General features: G+C 39.4%; 1 protein-coding gene across 2 annotated transcripts in view; it reads left to right on the top strand.

Moving 5' to 3' along the window:
• Positions 1–17,521, top strand: part of Slc2a13 (solute carrier family 2 member 13) — a 336,909-nt gene that overhangs the window by 8,174 nt on the left and 311,214 nt on the right. The window lies entirely within an intron of this gene.

Here is a 17,521-nt window from a genome sequence, read left to right on the forward strand (position 1 = left end):
AAGATCAAAGAACTCCAAGTTAACTAATGGTCTTTGATTTTAATACCTTTTAGTAGAGCCTGGGACTCTCACCAGTGATGCTCTCTAGGGGTATGGGTTTGTTTCTCTGCCAGTTAAAGAATTAAGAGGCAGTGCAGTGGATGTGCATATGATCATGTGAAATATTTTATGAAGAAAAGAAAACAAGTTATTTAGTTGCTGTTGTTGCTTCTTTTTCCTTTTATCTTGTTTGTTTGTCTTTGGGAGGGTAAGGAGAGCATAGAAAAGGTGGAACAAAGGGTGAACAAATACAACAGTGGTACTCACTAGGCAATATATGGAAAATGAACTGTACATTTTCTGGGTGAGGATGGGAGAGAGGGAAGGGGAAACATGGTTCAAAAAGAAATATGCCCATTATGTGACATGTAACTGTAATCCCTCTGTATATCACCTCTACTATAACAATAAAATAATGTTTTTCGGAAAAGAGGCAGTAGAATAGTGAATTGCAGTAAAGCTCAAGTTTATTAAAAGTAAAAGAGTAGCTATATTAGACCTAGAGAGGTCCCAGAGCTTGGAATCTGTTGCAGTCTTTTTGGAGGGTGGGTGTTACAGCTTTGTGCTGATTGCTTGATAACTTGTGCATGCACTGCCTTGGTTCTTTTTACTGGTTGAGTGGAAGCCCGGGGCATTATGGGAAAAAGAAACACCATGAATGGCCACTGTGAAGTGTTTTGTCTGCTTGCACACTCTCTCTCTCTCTCTCTCTCCATCCCTATCTACCTGAAGGAGGAGTCCTAATGGCAAGCAATCTTTATCTCATCTTTACCTTTTTATCCTGTAACCATCAGAGATAATAAATAGCCACACTTCTAAGAGTACCTGTTTAACTAGTATCAGAACATCCCTTTGTGCCAGCCTACCCCTTCCCCCCCAAAAAAACCCCTCAAAACTTTATCTAAATCTTCAAATGTTCCCCATATTAAGAATTTGCTTTTCCCAGGTAAAGAGAGAAAATATAATACAGGTGCTTTTTAGCAGCCTTTTATTAAATACTAGCATCACTATGTGGATTGGTTTGGTCTGCAGTTCATTGTCTTAAGCCACATGGCAGAGCCAGGTGTCAGAGCAGGGCAGTATGATGTGACAGTGTGTCACCAGTGGGCACCATCCTTGTCGTGGAAGTGATTTCTGTATCTCAGTGTTCTGATGTAGGTGTAACTGATTGCTCAGCGGTTCAGTTGCCAATACTTCAGCCTGCGAGTATCTCAGATTTGTGGAAGTTGACATATGCTAATGAAGCCTTCACAGTAACCCCTGGGTAGGTGGTGAGTACTCATTTCTAAGTGAGGGAATATTGAGGCAGAGAGCTAAAGTAAGTTTTTCATGGATGCGACAACTCCTGGTAAGAACATGGTTGGCACTCAGGAGGTCTGATTTAATGATTCTTCTCCCTAACTAGGTAGGAGGATTGTCCTGTGCTATAATATATTATAGGAACATTACTCTTGGTTTGAATAGAGCCTCCCTCTCAACTCCCCCTTCCCCTCCCTCTCATTTTTCCTCCCTATTCTTCCTCTTTCTTGTCAGTATTCGAACTTAAACTTGGGACTTCATGATCTCACTTGACTTTTTCACTCAAAACAGGATCTATACCACTTGAGCCACAGCTCTACTCCTGGCTTTTTGCTGGCTAGCTAGAGTTGTCAGGATTTGTGTGCCTAGGCTATCTCAGACCCTGGATCCTCACATCTCAACCTCTTTAGAGCTATTGGAAGCCAACACCACCACTATGTTCCTTTTCTCTTCTCTCTCTTCTACCTTTCCCTTCCCTTTTTTCCTTAAGTAGTTGTATAAAGACATTTTGTTTCTTACTGATTAAACAACATTGAATTTACTATGTCAGCCATTTCTAGTCATGTTAATATGTTGTACAAGGTATCTCTAGACTTTTCTTATTGTAAAACTAAAATTCTGTATGATTTAAACATGACTTTCCCCTTTTACTTTCTCCCTTGGCCATCACCTTTGCACTTTTTATAATTTTGAATCCAAATTGTTGCTTGAGATAGAATTTTCTTTTTTTCATCGTCTGTATGCTATTCCTCTTACCTTGCCTTTGTCTATCTTGTCTGCCGTGTGTGTGTGTGTGTGTGTGTGTGTGTGTGTGTTTTGTGCATGTATGTGTTTACACTGCATTTTATTTATCTGATCACCTATTGATATGAGTTGATCTTCCTGGTGTGGGTAATAATAGAGGGCAGATATCTCATTGAGAACATGCCTTGTATTTTTTTTTTATATCTATTCATGAGTAGAGTTGCTGGAACATTTTTAATTTTTTGTAGGATCTCTATGCCCTTATCCACAGGTGCTGTACCATTTTACCTTTATACCAGCAGTGCACAAGAGTTCTAGTTTGCATCTTAGCCCTTCTATTTTCCTCTGTTTTAAATTATGGCCTTCTGATGGAGGTGAGGGAATACCTCATCATACTTTGCATTTCTCTTACACTGCACTTCTGAGCTGAGCATCTGTGTATCTTTTCATATGCATGGTGGCCATTTGTGTACCTTTTTGGGATAATTATGTAATCTAATTAGTTACTATTCCTTTTTAGGGAGTGGTGGTGATGGTGGGGGTGGTGGTGGCTTGAACTCAGTGCCTGGGTGCTGTTCCTTTATTTTTTTTTCCACTCAAGGCCAGCACATTACCACTTGAGCCAGAGCGTGAGATAAGAGTCTCATGGTTTTTTCTTCCCTGGGCAATCATCAGGTCAAACTTCAATCCTCAGTCTCAGCCTCCTGAGAGTAGCTAAAATTATAGGAATGAGCCACTAGTGCCTAGCCCCAATTCTTTTTATTTTATTTATTTATTTTTGATCATGGGGCTTGAAATCTGGGCCTGGGCACTGTCCCTGACTTCTTCAGCTCAAAACTAGCGTTCTACCACTGGAGCCACAGCACCATTTCCGGTTTTCTGGTAGTTAATTGGAGATGAGTCTCATGAACTTTCTTGCCAGGGCTGACTTTGAACCTCTATCCTCAGGTCTCAGCCTCCTGAGTAGCTAGGATTATAGGCGTGAGCCACCAGCGCTTGGCTCCCAAATTCTTTTTAAAGCAAGTTATTTTTGTTGTTGTTTTTTTGTTCTGTATTCTGAAATTAATATTGACCTGAAATGATATATATATCATATATATGATTTGCAAATATTTTCTTGAATTCCTTAGGCTGCCTTTTCACTGTTGTTTGCTCCCTTTAATATGTAGTTTTTAAATTTGATATTGCTCCCAGTTGGCTATTTCCTTTTTGCTGCTTAAGCTTCTGGTATCATAGCAAGAAATCGCATCCAGTCCAATATGTCTTGGTGCTTTTTCCTAATGTTTTTAATTTTATTTTTTGCCAGTCCTGGGGCTTGGACTCAGGGCCTGAGCACTGTCCCTGGCTTCCTTTTTGCTCAAAGCTAGCACTCTGCCACTTGAGCCACAGCACCACTTCCGGCTTTTTCTATTTGTGATTCTGAGGAATTGAACCCAGGGCTTCATGCATGCAAGGCGAACAATACCGCTAAGCCATATTCCCAGCCCCTCCTAATGATTTTTGTAGGAGTTACATGGTTTTAGATCTCCTGTTTAGACCCTTAAAGCATTTGGATTAATTTTGTATAAAATGTAGGTAACATAGTTTGCATGTGCATATGCACTTTTCCCACCTAATTTCCCATCTGATTGTCAGATACATTTTCTTTGGAACATTAAAATATGAACTTTCATTTGGGAGTCAGTAGCTCAAGTCTGAAATCCTAGCTACTCAAGAGGCCGAGATCTGAGGATTGAGGTTTGAAGCAAGCCCAGGCAGACAAATCTGAGTGATTCTTACCTCCAGTTAATCAGCAAAAGCCAGAAGTGGAGCTGTGGTTCAAGCCTTGAGCAAAGGCCCTGAGTTCAAGATCCAGTACTTGCATGTGCATGTACATATACACACAGACCTTTAGTCTGTTTTGGTAATATTTCTAAAATCTCAGCTACAGGGGAGGCTGAGGTGGGAAAATGGGTAGCCTCAGCCCAAGGGTTCTAAGCTGGCTGAAGTAGTCACTAGCCTTCTGTGTCTATAAAACAAATGTTAGCCATCCAAACAAATAAATAAAACCCCTGAATCTTTCAAAGTTTAATTAGCATTTCAATATACATGGATTGTTGAGAAGAAAAGTAAAATTATTTAGAGCAGTCTTGCCATTGCTGCGGGCTTCTGTTCAGGTGCCTATAATCAGCTGCAGGAAGATCCATATATTCTATACCTATCATTCATCAAATATGAATGCTGCTCTTACTGTTTTTCCCTTGTAAGCCTGTGTTTTTTCTCTCTACTTGGAATATGCTTTGCCATAATCTCTTTACCTGTTTTCCCACCACTATTTACTCAATGACGCCTTTGTTGGGTGCTTGATAAAATAATAAAATTCAGTTTCTGTTTTTGAAAGGTCTTAGTGTGGCAGAGGGAGGTAAATAGTACTGCATTGTGTGGATGGGCCTATGATAGGCTGATGAACATACTAGAGCTAATTCTTTCTGGGCCATCTCAGTACCTTTGCTGAGTCACATGCCTGTCAAAGGACCACTCATTCTTTCATTCATTCATTCATTCATTGTTCATTCATTTGTTGGTTGATAAGAGTAGTAGTCTGTAGTCTGTGCGTCCTTCCTCTGCTCTTGGATATTAAGCTCTAAAGAATTTGTGAAAGTTAACACTCAACAGAATACCACTATAGTTCAATATTAAAAACTTAATTGCAGTCTGGGAATGTGGCTTAGTGGTACAATGGTTGCCTAGCACGCATGAAGCCTTGGGTTTGATTCCTTAGTACCACATAAACAGAAAAAGTCAGGAGTGGTGCTGGGGCTCATGTTGGTAGAGTGCTAGCATTGAGCTAAAAAAAAGGGGAGCGGGGGCTGGGAATGTGGCTTAGTGGTAGAGTGATTTCTTCGCATGCATGAAGCCCTGGGTTCCATTCCTCAGTACCACATAAACAGAAAAAGTCAGAAGTGGTGCTGTGGCTCAAGTGGCAGAGTGCTAGCCTTTAGCAAAATGAAGTCAAGGACAGTGCTCAGGCCCTGAGTCCCAAGCTCCAGTATGGTAAAACCCAAAACCAAAACAAAAACTTAATTGCTAGGAACTTAATTGCTGCATGGTTAATGGAGAGGATGGAGAAACAAGGTGATGGTGTAATTAAGTCTCAAGCTGAGTGTCTTGTCTTTAGAGTGTCTGGCCACTTTCTTAGCTGGTGAATGCATAGCAGGTTAATCTCTAGTGCTTCAGTTTCCTCCTTTGTACATTGGGGTAATATTTTCTTGGCAGGGTAGTTTTGAACATTTATGTGCCTCAGTTTCTGACTGCGTCAAGTGAGTGTTACAGAAACAACTAAAAATGTTGTCTTGGGAATTAAATGAGCTAAGGCATGTGAAAATGTCTCACCCTTAATAAGGGACAGATGTCTGTCAGTGCTTCAATACTTTTTTTTTAACAGATATATGAAGTCTTTAAATTTCAATGTGTATCCTAATGAGTTATTATATTTATATTAATCCACAATATAAATTGAATAAAATTGGAAGACAGAAGTTAGTCATTTAGAAGCTAGACAGTGCTGTGCTGTCTTTCAGGGTTCAGTTTATATCACATATAAGGTTTACTTCTATCAAAACAGATGGAAGTTTCAAATGAATCTTGGAAAAAGTTATAAGCATAGGTGGAGTGAGGGGAGAATATGGTTCTGGGGGATGTGGGGTTGGAGCTTTACCAGAAAAGCATCGAGGTATGCACACAGTCCCTTGGTGATATGGAGGACTCAGAAGTAATGATGTGACCATATTTATCAGAGAGTCATGGGCATAGGAGATAGTCAGGCCTGTGATATTCTACCTTTCCTGTCCTGTACTTGTTTAATATGTCTGTTTATAAGCAAAGTAGTTCAGCCCTTCACTAGAGAAGATACATTTCCCTTTTAATAATGACCTTAGCAAAAAAAAAATTGAAAATAATAGCTGAAGAATAAAGAGAGTTTTAGTAGTTGCTTTCACACATCAGCCTACCTCCATATTTGAAGTTTATGACTTCTAGTCAGGAACTCACTTTAAAGAGAAAATTGGAAACCAAAATTATATGTTGATATTGAGGGACTAATCAATAACCGTTTAATATTTGAATAGAAGCTACTTGTAGTCCTCTCCTCTCCCCCAGGGTTTGAACTGAGGTTCCTATACTGTTCAGCTGCTTACCTGGTGGGTACTCTGCCACTTGGGTTACATCTCCAGCCTCACTTTTTGCTGGTTATTTTAGAGATGGAGTCTCCTGGACTTTTTTTTTTTTTATTCATTCATTTGTTTATTTTGCCAGTCCTGGGACTTGGACTCAGTGCCTGAGTACTGTTCCTGGCTTCTTTTTGCTCAAGGCTAGCACTCTGCCACTTGAGCCATGGCACCACTTTTGGCTATTTTCTATATGTGTGGTGCTGGGGAATCGAACCCAGGTCTTTGTGTATATGAGACAAGCACTCGTGCCACTAGGCCATTTTCCCAGCCCCTCTCCTGGACTTTCTGCCTGGACTGGCTCTGAACTTTGATCCTCTGAATTTCAGCCTCCTAAGTAGCTAGGATTATAGGTGTGTGCCACCAGTGTCTACCTCTAACTGCTTGTAGTTTCTGAAAGAAACTTACATAAGTTTCTGAATGAAACTTACATAAATTATATATAATCATATAATGCATTGGAAGTGAGTTGGAAGCATTGGACTGTGGCTTTTAAAAGATTCTTGAAACATAGGTGTCATCTTAAGTTTATATTAGGATAACATCAACATCTGGTTCAGTAATTGGCTTGCTCAGTTAATTTTAATATTTAGGTGCATGTATGAAAATAGAACAATGAGATCTTCTGAAATAGTTTTAAGAATCAGAATTAGGGAGGTATGATAGAAATGGAAATGATGCTGAGTGCCAGTGGCTTACGCCTGTAGCTACTCAGGAGGCTTGAGATTTGAGGATTGTGGTCCAAAGTCAGCCCAGGAAGGAAAGCCCATGAGACTCTTATTTCCAAGTAACCACCAGAAAATTGGAAGTGGTGCTGTGGTTCAAGTGTTAGAGTGGTAGTCTTGAGCAAAAGAGCTCAAGGACAGTGTCCAGGCCCAGACTTCAAGCCCCATGACTGACAGAAAAAAAAAAGAAAAAGAAATGGAAATGATGCATTTGATTGGGGCTACATTGTATGCATATTTGGAAATGTCACAATGAAACATGCCCTTGTACAACTAATACATGATAGGAAAAATCTTGAGACAAAATTTACTAGATGGATATAAAGAAAGTAGCTTCTAGTCTGAGACCAGTGGCTACTCAGGAGGCTGAGGTCTGAGGATAGGATCAATAGGCAGGAAAGTTCTGGAGACTCTTATCTCCAATTAAGTAGCAAAAAGCCAGAAGTAAAGATATGGTGTAAGTGTTAGAAGGCCAGCTTTGAGCAAAAAACTAAGTGAGAGTATGAGACCCTGAATCCAGCCCCAGTAGAGAGAGAGAGAGAGAGAGAGAGAGAGAGAAAGAGAGAGAGAGACACACACACACACACACATACACACACACACACACAAATGAATGAAACAAATTTCAGTAGTGGATCTATTTTTAAATGTTGATTATTATTTAGTGTTTACTTATTTAGTTATTTCGTATTTAGTTATTAGTGTTGACAAACCAATACAACAGGAAAAGGAAAGAATGATTAATGAGTTAAGATGGGAATGAGTATGAATAAAAATAAGTGAAATTTAGATGTCATATTGTTAGTAATACACTTAAGAAAATGAAGTGATTTTCTTTTTATCTCTATAGGTGGTATCTTCTATGTCATTCATATCTATCTACCTATATTTGTTTTAATTTTTTTTTAATTTATTTTGTGCCCTCCCAGCTTTTGAACTCAGGGCCTGGGCAACTGCCCCTAAGCTTTTTAAAAAGTTCAAGGCTAATGCTCTCCTACTTGAGCCACAGCTCCATGTCTGGATTTTCATTGGTTAATTGGAGAAAAGAATCTGACAGACTTTCTTGCTTGGGCTAGCTTCAAACCTTGAACCTCAGATCTCAGCTTTCTGTGTAGCTAGGGTTACAGGTGTAAACTACAAGTGCTCAGCTCATAATTTTTAAATTATCTAAGCAAGAGTTCTTAAAGCTAGGTGAAATAGACTATTAATAACAAGAGAAAAAATAATAAAAAGAATTCTGGAAAAGTGTTTTATCCATGTTAATACTTTCAAGTGAGAATTAAGAGAACATCCTACTTAGCAAATTAAAAAAAAAATCAGACCTAGTTTTTCCCTAGACAAACGTGACAACAGATTTTCTGGTTGTAAAATGGAAAATATTATAGATACTATGCCAGATAATAACCAGACATATTTAATATGCTCTGTTCATTTGGTCTTTATTCAACAAACTGAATTGGAATTTTTGGTGCATATTAAATACTTGGATATGGAGGTTAACATGGGAGAGGTCTAGGCTTCTGAAGTTCATTGGTAAAACTAAGATTATTTGGCCTAGAAATTTCATGGGAGGATTATAATGCAAGGAAATAAAAACTCATTTTGCATAGATGCATTTATTGCTATATAATAGTTCTAAAAGGTTTGGAGAAATTGTCCAGTTGCTAGTGGTTGAGAAATGATAAGGTAGACCACACAGTGTGGTAGGACATCCTAACTGTCTTTTAGCTTGATCTGTAGACCTTAGAACCTACAAAATTCACAGTAATCCTGGAGAACAGAACCCAGTTTTGTGGGCACATTGACAGCACTGACCTAAGAAAACACAGCTGGACATAGCATTTGGAACAAGGCATACATTTGCATATGTGATTTCCATGTGGTAGAAGGGACTCTCCCTGACGTTTTTTGCTTTTTTATATTGGCCATTATCTTTTACTTGTAGCTCAGATTTTTTTGTTTTAAAATACACAGACATGAAACAAAGGACTGAAAGAATGGATTCTTTTCCACGTTAAATTTTGCCTGTTAATCTATATGGAATGAAGTTTTTTTTTTGGCCAGTCCTGGGCCTTGGACTCAGGGCCTGAGCACTGTCCCTGGCTTCTTCCCGCTCAAGGCTAGCACTCCGCCACTTGAGCCACAGCGCCGCTTCTGGCTGTTTTTCTGTATATGTGGTGCTGGGGAATCGAACCTAGGGCCTCGTGTATCCGAGGCAGGCACTCTTGCCACTAGGCTATCTCCCCAGCCCTGGAATGAAGTTTTTAAGAAACAATAGAGAATCTAATTATATGAAAGCTGTGTAGGTATATTTTCCCCCTTGAATTTTAATTCATTGCCTGAACTAGTAAGGCATCATGAATGAAGTACTGTTCTTGGGGTTTATTATTATTTTTAAGTTTATCTCAGGGTAGTATCTTGAATTGCTTTAAAACTGAAAGTCTGAGCTTCCAAAGCCCAGGCCCCTATCTCCTTTATGTTTCCTTAGATGTCCCTGTCTGTGCCCCTTCTCCTCTAGCTTGTCTGCTCCTGGCTAAGAGTAGCCTTCTTGTGCTAGTGCTTGCTGTAATTGTGACAAAATACATAAGAGAGCTGGGTGCCTATGACTTACATCTGTAATCCTAGCTACTCAGGAAACTGAGATATGAGGATTGCAATTTGAAGCCTGCCTGTGTAGTAAAGTTTGTGAAACTCTTATCTCCAGTTAATCACCAAAAATCTGGACAAGGAGCTGTGGCTCAAGTAGTAGAATGCTTGTTAGCTTTGAGCAATAAAGCTCAGGTATAGTTGCTTAGGTCCTGAGTTCAGGCCCCAGACTGGCGTGCACGTGCACACACACACACTCACACACACATTCACGTAAACACACACACATGTATATACACACACTATAGGAGAAATCGTTCCTTTGGGCCAGGGGTGGCCAGAGTGTTAATGGTATAAGGAGTGCATGTTGGAAGTCTGTTCATCTCTTGATAACTGGGAAGCAGAGGCATAGGGGGCCAGGGTCACAGTAACCCCTTTAAGGGCATGCCCCCATTGACCTAACTTGTCACCACTAATAGACAACCACCACTTCCTGACTTTTCCATCACTTTCCACTAGTATGATAGGCTAGTGACCAAATCTTTAGTACATGTCTGTGTGGTATTATTTAAAATGCAACCTACAATACCCTTCTCTTAAACCTATCATTCTGTGGCTACTTCTATTTTATAATCATAACAGTTTCCCTGCTTCTGGCTCATTCTCCTAAACATCCACCCATATTGTTATTTTTGCTGTCTTTTGAAAAGGAAATGCCTTTTAGTCAGCTTCATGTTGCTATGACCAAATTGCCTTAGATCACCAACCTAAAAGGCAGAAAGGCTTTTTTTCAGAGCTCTCAGTCTATGGTTGCTTGACCCCATTGCTTCAGGCCTGTGGTGACACAGTATATCATGGTAGAAACATCTGTGGAGGAGGTCTGTTCATTTCATGGGGGCTTGGCAGCAAAGATAGAGATGGTGGTTGTGGTCCCAGTGTCCACTTGAAGGGCATACTCATGATGACCCAACTTCCTCCAACTGGGCCTTATTTTGACTTTATCTTTGATTGGAAGGGACAATGGTTCCATCACTTCCCAGCCACAACCTGATGATGGAGCCTTTACTAATTTGCTTTTGGGAGACACTGAAGGTCCAGATTAAGACTGTGCTTGGTGGCCAATTCCTGTAATCCGAGCACCTGTACTGCTGAGGTAGAAGAATGAAAAGTTTGAGTTCATCCTGGACTAAACAGACCCTGTGGAGAGAGAATGGGGGAAGGGAGATAGAGATGGAGATATCCAAATTATAGCACATCTTTTACCTCCCATTTCATCTTTCAGTTACTGTCACCAATATCCTTTTCTTTATATAATACAGTGGCCTATAGTCCTTTCCTTCCACCATCTCCTCTATGCTTTTCTCCATCCTTCCCTGAATAGGTTTCCTTCTGCCACTCAACCAGCATTGCTTGTGTAATGATCACTAAGCCCAGTGTTGTTCAGTCCTCCTCCTGTGGTCATACCAAAGGCAGCTGACAGCTTAGCAGCCCTGCTGGAATCACATTCTTGGCTTCCAGGCCACCATACTCCCTTGTGTTCTTCCTTAGCTTGCTCTTTCTCAGTCTCCCATGCAGATTCCTTCCTCATTTGCAGACCACAGCCTGGACAGTCCCAATGACCATGTTCAAAGCTGTAGCCTCTACACTACCACCTTTGCTGATCTCACCCTATCTCATGGCTTGAAATGGTTGTGTGTGCTTGTGTGTGCATGTACTGATGCCCAAACCTAGATTTTTGGCCTAAACCTATCTCTGAGTCTCCAAATTCTTGAGCCCAACCCTCACATAGGATGAGCCTCCTTCCTTGTGTTCAGAACAAAAACCATGGAGCCATTTTTGACTGGTTTCCATGTCTGCCCCAGCCAGTCTGCTAGGAAATAACTTAATCTAGCTTCTAACTCTCTCTAGAATCCATTTCTCATAGTTATTATCCTGATCCAAAATGGATCATTGGCTTCCTTCCTATTTCTTTGTCTTCTCTGCTTTTCCATCCACCTTGGCCTCTCAGAAAACACCAGGCATCCTTCTAGGCCTTTATAAGCCTTTGCTGTAAAAGGTATCCCAGATATCCATAGAATTCTCTTTTATTTCCAATGTGTTTGCTCACACATTTCCTCTTGGTGAGGTCTGCCAGCCTTCCTCCCCTCCTCTCCTCTTTCCTCTGCTTCTCTTCCCCTTCCCCTCCACTTTCCACCCCTCTTTCTCTCTTTGCCTTTCTTTTTTTCTCTTTCCAAGGGGTATTACTATTTAAAAAATTTAAATATATTTATTGTCAAAGTGATGTACAGAGAGGTTGCAGTTTCATACGTAAGGCAGTGAGTACATTTCTTATCAAACTTGTTACCTCCTCCCTCATTTTTTCTCTCACCTTCCCTCCCTTCCTAGTCCCCCCCCCCGAATTGTACAGCTGATTTACAGCATATTGTCTTGAAAATATTGCTGTTGCATTGGTTTGCCTTTTACCTTTTGTCTCTCCATTTTGATGTTCCCCTTCCCTTCTCTAGTTCCAGTAAATGTATATATAATACCTAGTGTGCCAACATCAGTTACAGTGATATCAGGGGTAAAACCGTGGGGAAGAAAGACAAAAAGGCATAATTTTACATGGCACTTTGAAAATAACAACAACAATGATAAACCACTTATTTCTGTAACTTGGAGTTTATTTCACTTAGCATCATCTTATATGTTCATGTGTACTAGCTTATTAAGCTATTGTGATCTTCTGCTAGGACTGTCCTAGACATGTACTAATTATTACCAGTGAGGGAAACCATAAAGTCTATGTCTCTTGGAGACTGGCTCACTTCACTTAATATGATTTTTTCCAAGTCTTTCCATTTCCTTACAAATGGGTTGCCTTTCTTTCTTTCTTTTCCCCTCTCTTTACCCTTTCCTTCCTTTTTTTTCTTTTTTTTTTTTGGGTCTTGAACTCAGGGTCTAGACACTGACCTTGGTTTTTGTGCTCAAAGCTAGCACTTTCTACTACTTGAACCACAGCTCCATTTCTGGTGTGTTTTTTTTGTTTATTTTGTTACTGAGGATCACACTCAGGACGTTGCATTTGCTAGGCAAGCACTTTGCCATTGAGCTACATCCCAGCTCTCTGGGTTTTTGGTGGTTGATTGGAAGTTCCCTCCCTTAGTTGGGTTTTAACCACAATATTCAGATCTCAGCCTCCTAAGTAGCTACTATTAAAAGTGTGAGTCACAGGAACCTGACTTTGGTGAGGACTTTCTTGATTCCTATGTTTAGTTGGAGCCCCACCACTGTCATTCCTGTTCTCCCTGACTTATTTTTCTCTACAGCACTTGTTGCTAGTTGATAACTTTTTCTACTGGAGTGTACTCTGAATGGAGGCAGAGTTTTATTTTTTGGTTTTGTTTTCCTGGGTTCTTCCAGTGCCTGATGCAAAATGGATATCCACCAAATATTTAATGAATAAAGACAGAAACAGTGTAACTGTGGGGGGATTAACTTTTGAGATGAGATGTGTGCCTCACAGATGGGATAGGTAATTGATGTAGATGTTGGGGACAGTTAAATTTTCTAGGATTTCTTCTGATTTGTTGTTGTAATTTACTACTTTCTCAAGTAGTTGGGGATAAAGACACTGTTTTTAAGTTCAGTTAAGATATTAAGTCTAACATTGTTCTTAGCATCTTGGGAAAAACATCTTCAGTCTTTCTTAGAGGTTTCAGCAAAGGAAGTTGACTTATGTATGAAAAACAGATATTCAAGGAGAGACAAGAGTAATTATTCTTACACAACAGTGGAGTGGCTGGAATGAAAAAATACCGTGTGTGTATCCTTTCCAAATGCGGCCAGTGCTCCAGTGTCTCCTTTCTCTTTCTGGACAGGGAGAGAGCTTGCTGTTCAGATAGCTGCATGTTTGAAGCTAACTTGGCATTGAAGGTGGAGGGATGTTAGAGTAGGATTTCACCTGGTCTGGGAAGAGGCCTGATCCATTACCGTTGGCATTTCCTTCATCTCTCTAATGACTCACCTCACACCACAGTGGTAGGTATAGCAGCCATGCTGGTAGGGTATCCTCTGATACTGGCTATCACATCACATCACATCACTGAGAGCTTATGCCTTTTAGGTACCAGTTTTTTTTTAATTAAATTTTATTGACAAGGTGAGGTACAGCGGGGGTACAGTTACATAATAAGATAGTGAGTACATTTCTTGTCATACTTGTTATACCCTCCCTCATTTTTATTTCCCTTCCCTAGTTCAGGTAAGCATATATACAATATCCAGTGTACCAGAATCATATACAGTAACCACATGGGGTACGCCAAAGGAAATTCACCTAGTACATTAAACGTAACGACAACAATAAAATCCTCCTGTTTTCTTTTCTTGGAGTTCATTTTGCTTAGCCTCATCTTATATGATCATATATACATAGCTGTTGAGCTATTGTGAGCCTCTGTTAGGTCTATCCTAGACCTTTTTATGTTTGTTTGGTAATTGTTTTTAGATACATAATATAAATCCGCTGACCCAAACATGTGGAAATACCATTTGAAAAGAAGTTTGTTATTTTGCAGACCTGGTCTCTATTGTTCTCCCTCGCCCTCTCCCCTCTCCCCCCCAACAATCATATATCAAGGAGACCACGTGCCTTTGTGTTCTAGGCTTGTCTCACTCAACATTATTTGTTCACGATCTGACCATTTCCCTGCGAATACCATTATTTTATCATTTCTAATCGCTATGTCATATTCCATTGTGTACAGGTACCACATTTTTTGGATCCATTCAATGTAGTGGGGCATCAGGGTTGTTTTCATATTTTGGCTATTGTGAACTGTGCAGCGATAAACATGGATGTGCAGATGTCTTTATGGTATCCTGGAACCTGTTTTTTTTTTTTTTTTTTTTTTTTGCCAGTCCTGGGCCTTGGACTCAGGGCCTGAGCACTGTCCCTGGCCTCTTCCCGCTCAAGGCTAGCACTCTGCCACTTGAGCCACAGCGCCGCTTCTGGCCGTTTTCTGTATATGTGGTGCTGGGGAATCGAACCTAGGGCCTCGTGTATCCGAGGCAGGCACTCTTGCCACTAGGCTATATCCCCAGCCCCATCCTGGAACCTGTTGATGCCTAGGAGTGGTATGGCTGGGTCATAGGGTATGTCTATGCTGAGTTTTTTGAGGAACCTCCATACTTTTATCCAGAGTGATTATATTAGTTTACACTTCCACCATCAGTGGAGAAGGGTTCCCCTTTTTCTGCATACCCTCTAGCATTTGTTGTTGTTTGAATTCAGAATATAGACCATTCTAACTGGAGTGAGGTGGTATCTCAGGGTTGTTTTTATTTGTATTTCCTTTACTGCCAGGGATGTTGAACATTTCCTCATATGTTTCGTTGCCATTTTTATCTCTTCTCCTGTGAAGTCTCTCTTTAGCTCCTTTGCCCATTTCATAATTGGTTTACTGGGTTTGGAGGGGGTAGTTTCTTGAGTTCTCTATAGATGATGGATATTAGGACTTTGTTGCTGTGCTGGTGAAGATCCTTTCCCATATGGTTGGCTGTCTTTCTAGTTTAATGCCTATGTCTTTAGCTCTGCAGAAACTTATTTATTTATTTATTTATTTATTGCCTTTTCAACAGTCTATTTTAACTTCCATTATAAAAACATTGTCATATTACAGATTTCCTGTTTTACTGTTTGAGCAAACTCTGATTGCTTCCAAGATAAAAAGTCTCTAACCTAATAAGCACAAATTTATTTTTTTATCTGAATACATTTTTTAATGAAGGTCCAAAATATGAATTTACTCTTCAGAGGGTATAAGTAAAAATTGTGTATCTATTCCTTTTAAACAATGAAGAAGAAAATGCCCAACCAAGTGGCATGTAAATTCAAATTAAAAATATATTATATATTAAAATATTAGAAGTTTATAATAAATTATTTTATAAAAAGCTGAACGCATTCCAGAAATGATCTTAGAAGAGAACAAGGCCAAAGAGCTAAAATAATTTGTTTTACCAATAGGACAAACTATGATAAATTAAGGAATACTGTATTTCTGAATCACTTAAATACATAGCTGGATGGAGTTACAAAAGATTTCTGAGTGAACAGTAGAGAAAATACAGACATAAGGAAGCTACAGTACTGGCATGTTACTGTGCTATCGAAAGATAACACTTTCTGATGAGGTTGAAACTAGTTTGAGACTGCTCAGCCTGAAATGACACATGGACTCCAGACTGCAACAGCAGTGGCAAGCTCCACAGACACTTCTGCAAGCTCCTGTAATTTTTCAGAATTGCTTTTTAATTATGAAATTCCATTTGGTCTAATTTTTAAAGTTTCAGGGAAAATATTTACTCATAACTTTTAAAAAGTCTAAAGATTAAAAAAAATTAACTTAGGATGCTTGTAAGAGTGAAGACCAGGGATGTTTTCAGGTGAGCTGGCTCACAGGTGTGAGTGTGGGATTGAATCCTGAGCAGCAGTTCTGCTGGGCTGAGCTGCTTACCCATAACATATTCATGTAGTCTGTTACAGAGCTTAGAAAATTCACCAGTTGATGGTTATCTTCTGAGGAAACTTAATACACCCATCTGTCTGAAACGCAAAAGTATGGATAAACACCCCTGTTTAAGATAATAAATTAGTGAAAATAGAGCACCTTTTAATTCATGGCGTTTTATGGGAAATGAGGAAGACTCACGATTTCTTTGATAAGAACATCTATTAAAGGAGAAATGACTCCACTTCAGGAGGAACAGCAATCTCCAAAAGCTGTCTTCTCTAGCTGTGCCAGGGAATGTGGTTTTCCTGTTTTTGCCAGACTAGGTCAAAATGGAAAGCATTTTCCTCTTAAGAATATTAGCAAACACACTTTTACACTGACAGTTACCAGAAAAGAAAGGTGCTTTTCTCCTAAATTATGTATTTTTATCTCAATTTTGACTTCTTGATTTTGGTTTGTCCTACCATTTTTCCTATGATCAGTATTATGAGTGAAACAATCCACTTTTCTGTACTGAACAGAAAACAAAAGAATGTTTTCTATGTATTACTAAGACTATAAATGCAATTCTTTTCCTGCATACTATTTTATATTTGCAGATATGAGATACTTTCCAAATTTACAAAGGAGGTAAAAACCAGAGAAAGCATAATCCAATGAAAGCAAGTGAGCTCTTCACACTTACAGTTGCTTTTTACAGTGTTTAGAAAGGTAGAATTAAGTTACTTCGTGAGTTCTAGTCATAGTTCCAAGTTTACATGTCAAAGTGAACATGCCCAAATAACGCCTGCCTGCAATGGAATGATACCCTAATGAATTCACTGAAAAGTTAATAAGAAGTTGGAGGTGTGAAAGTGTCAGATACTGAGTTCTAGTCCCAGTCTTAGAACAAGCCAAAAAAAGTGAACACAACTTAAATTTGCCACCAAAAAGTGTATGCCAGCTGTCATTCCCTAAATCTATGAAACACCATCAAAGCAAATGGCTCCTTACCATTCAATTATTTTAAATAATAGAATCAAATGTTAATTGGATTGACATTTATATAACCTCAGTCACTTGTTTTGAACCTCTCAGTTAAGACAAAATTTAAAAGACCTTAACTCCCATTTCATGTTTCTTTTTTGCTTTGTTTTAAATGTTATACTAAGATAAATCCTCCCTAAAATGTAAAAAAAAAAAAAAAGATCTTAGCAAAGATACCATCTCCTAACCTCTTAGGTTTATACTAAAGCTTTTTTGGCTCCACCAAAAGATATATACCATGAAACTGTGAACATAACTTTACTTGGGAAGAGGTCTTTGTATAAAGGATCTCCAGATGAGATTACAGGAGGCCCAGGACTAGAATGGGCCTCAAACTCAATGGCACTGTCCTATTAAGAGAAAGAAAACATGGAAGACCATGTGAAGGTAGAAGCAAAGT

Source organism: Perognathus longimembris, chromosome 1 (assembly GCF_023159225.1).
Source record: "Perognathus longimembris pacificus isolate PPM17 chromosome 1, ASM2315922v1, whole genome shotgun sequence".
NCBI classification, from domain to species: Eukaryota; Metazoa; Chordata; class Mammalia; order Rodentia; family Heteromyidae; genus Perognathus; species Perognathus longimembris.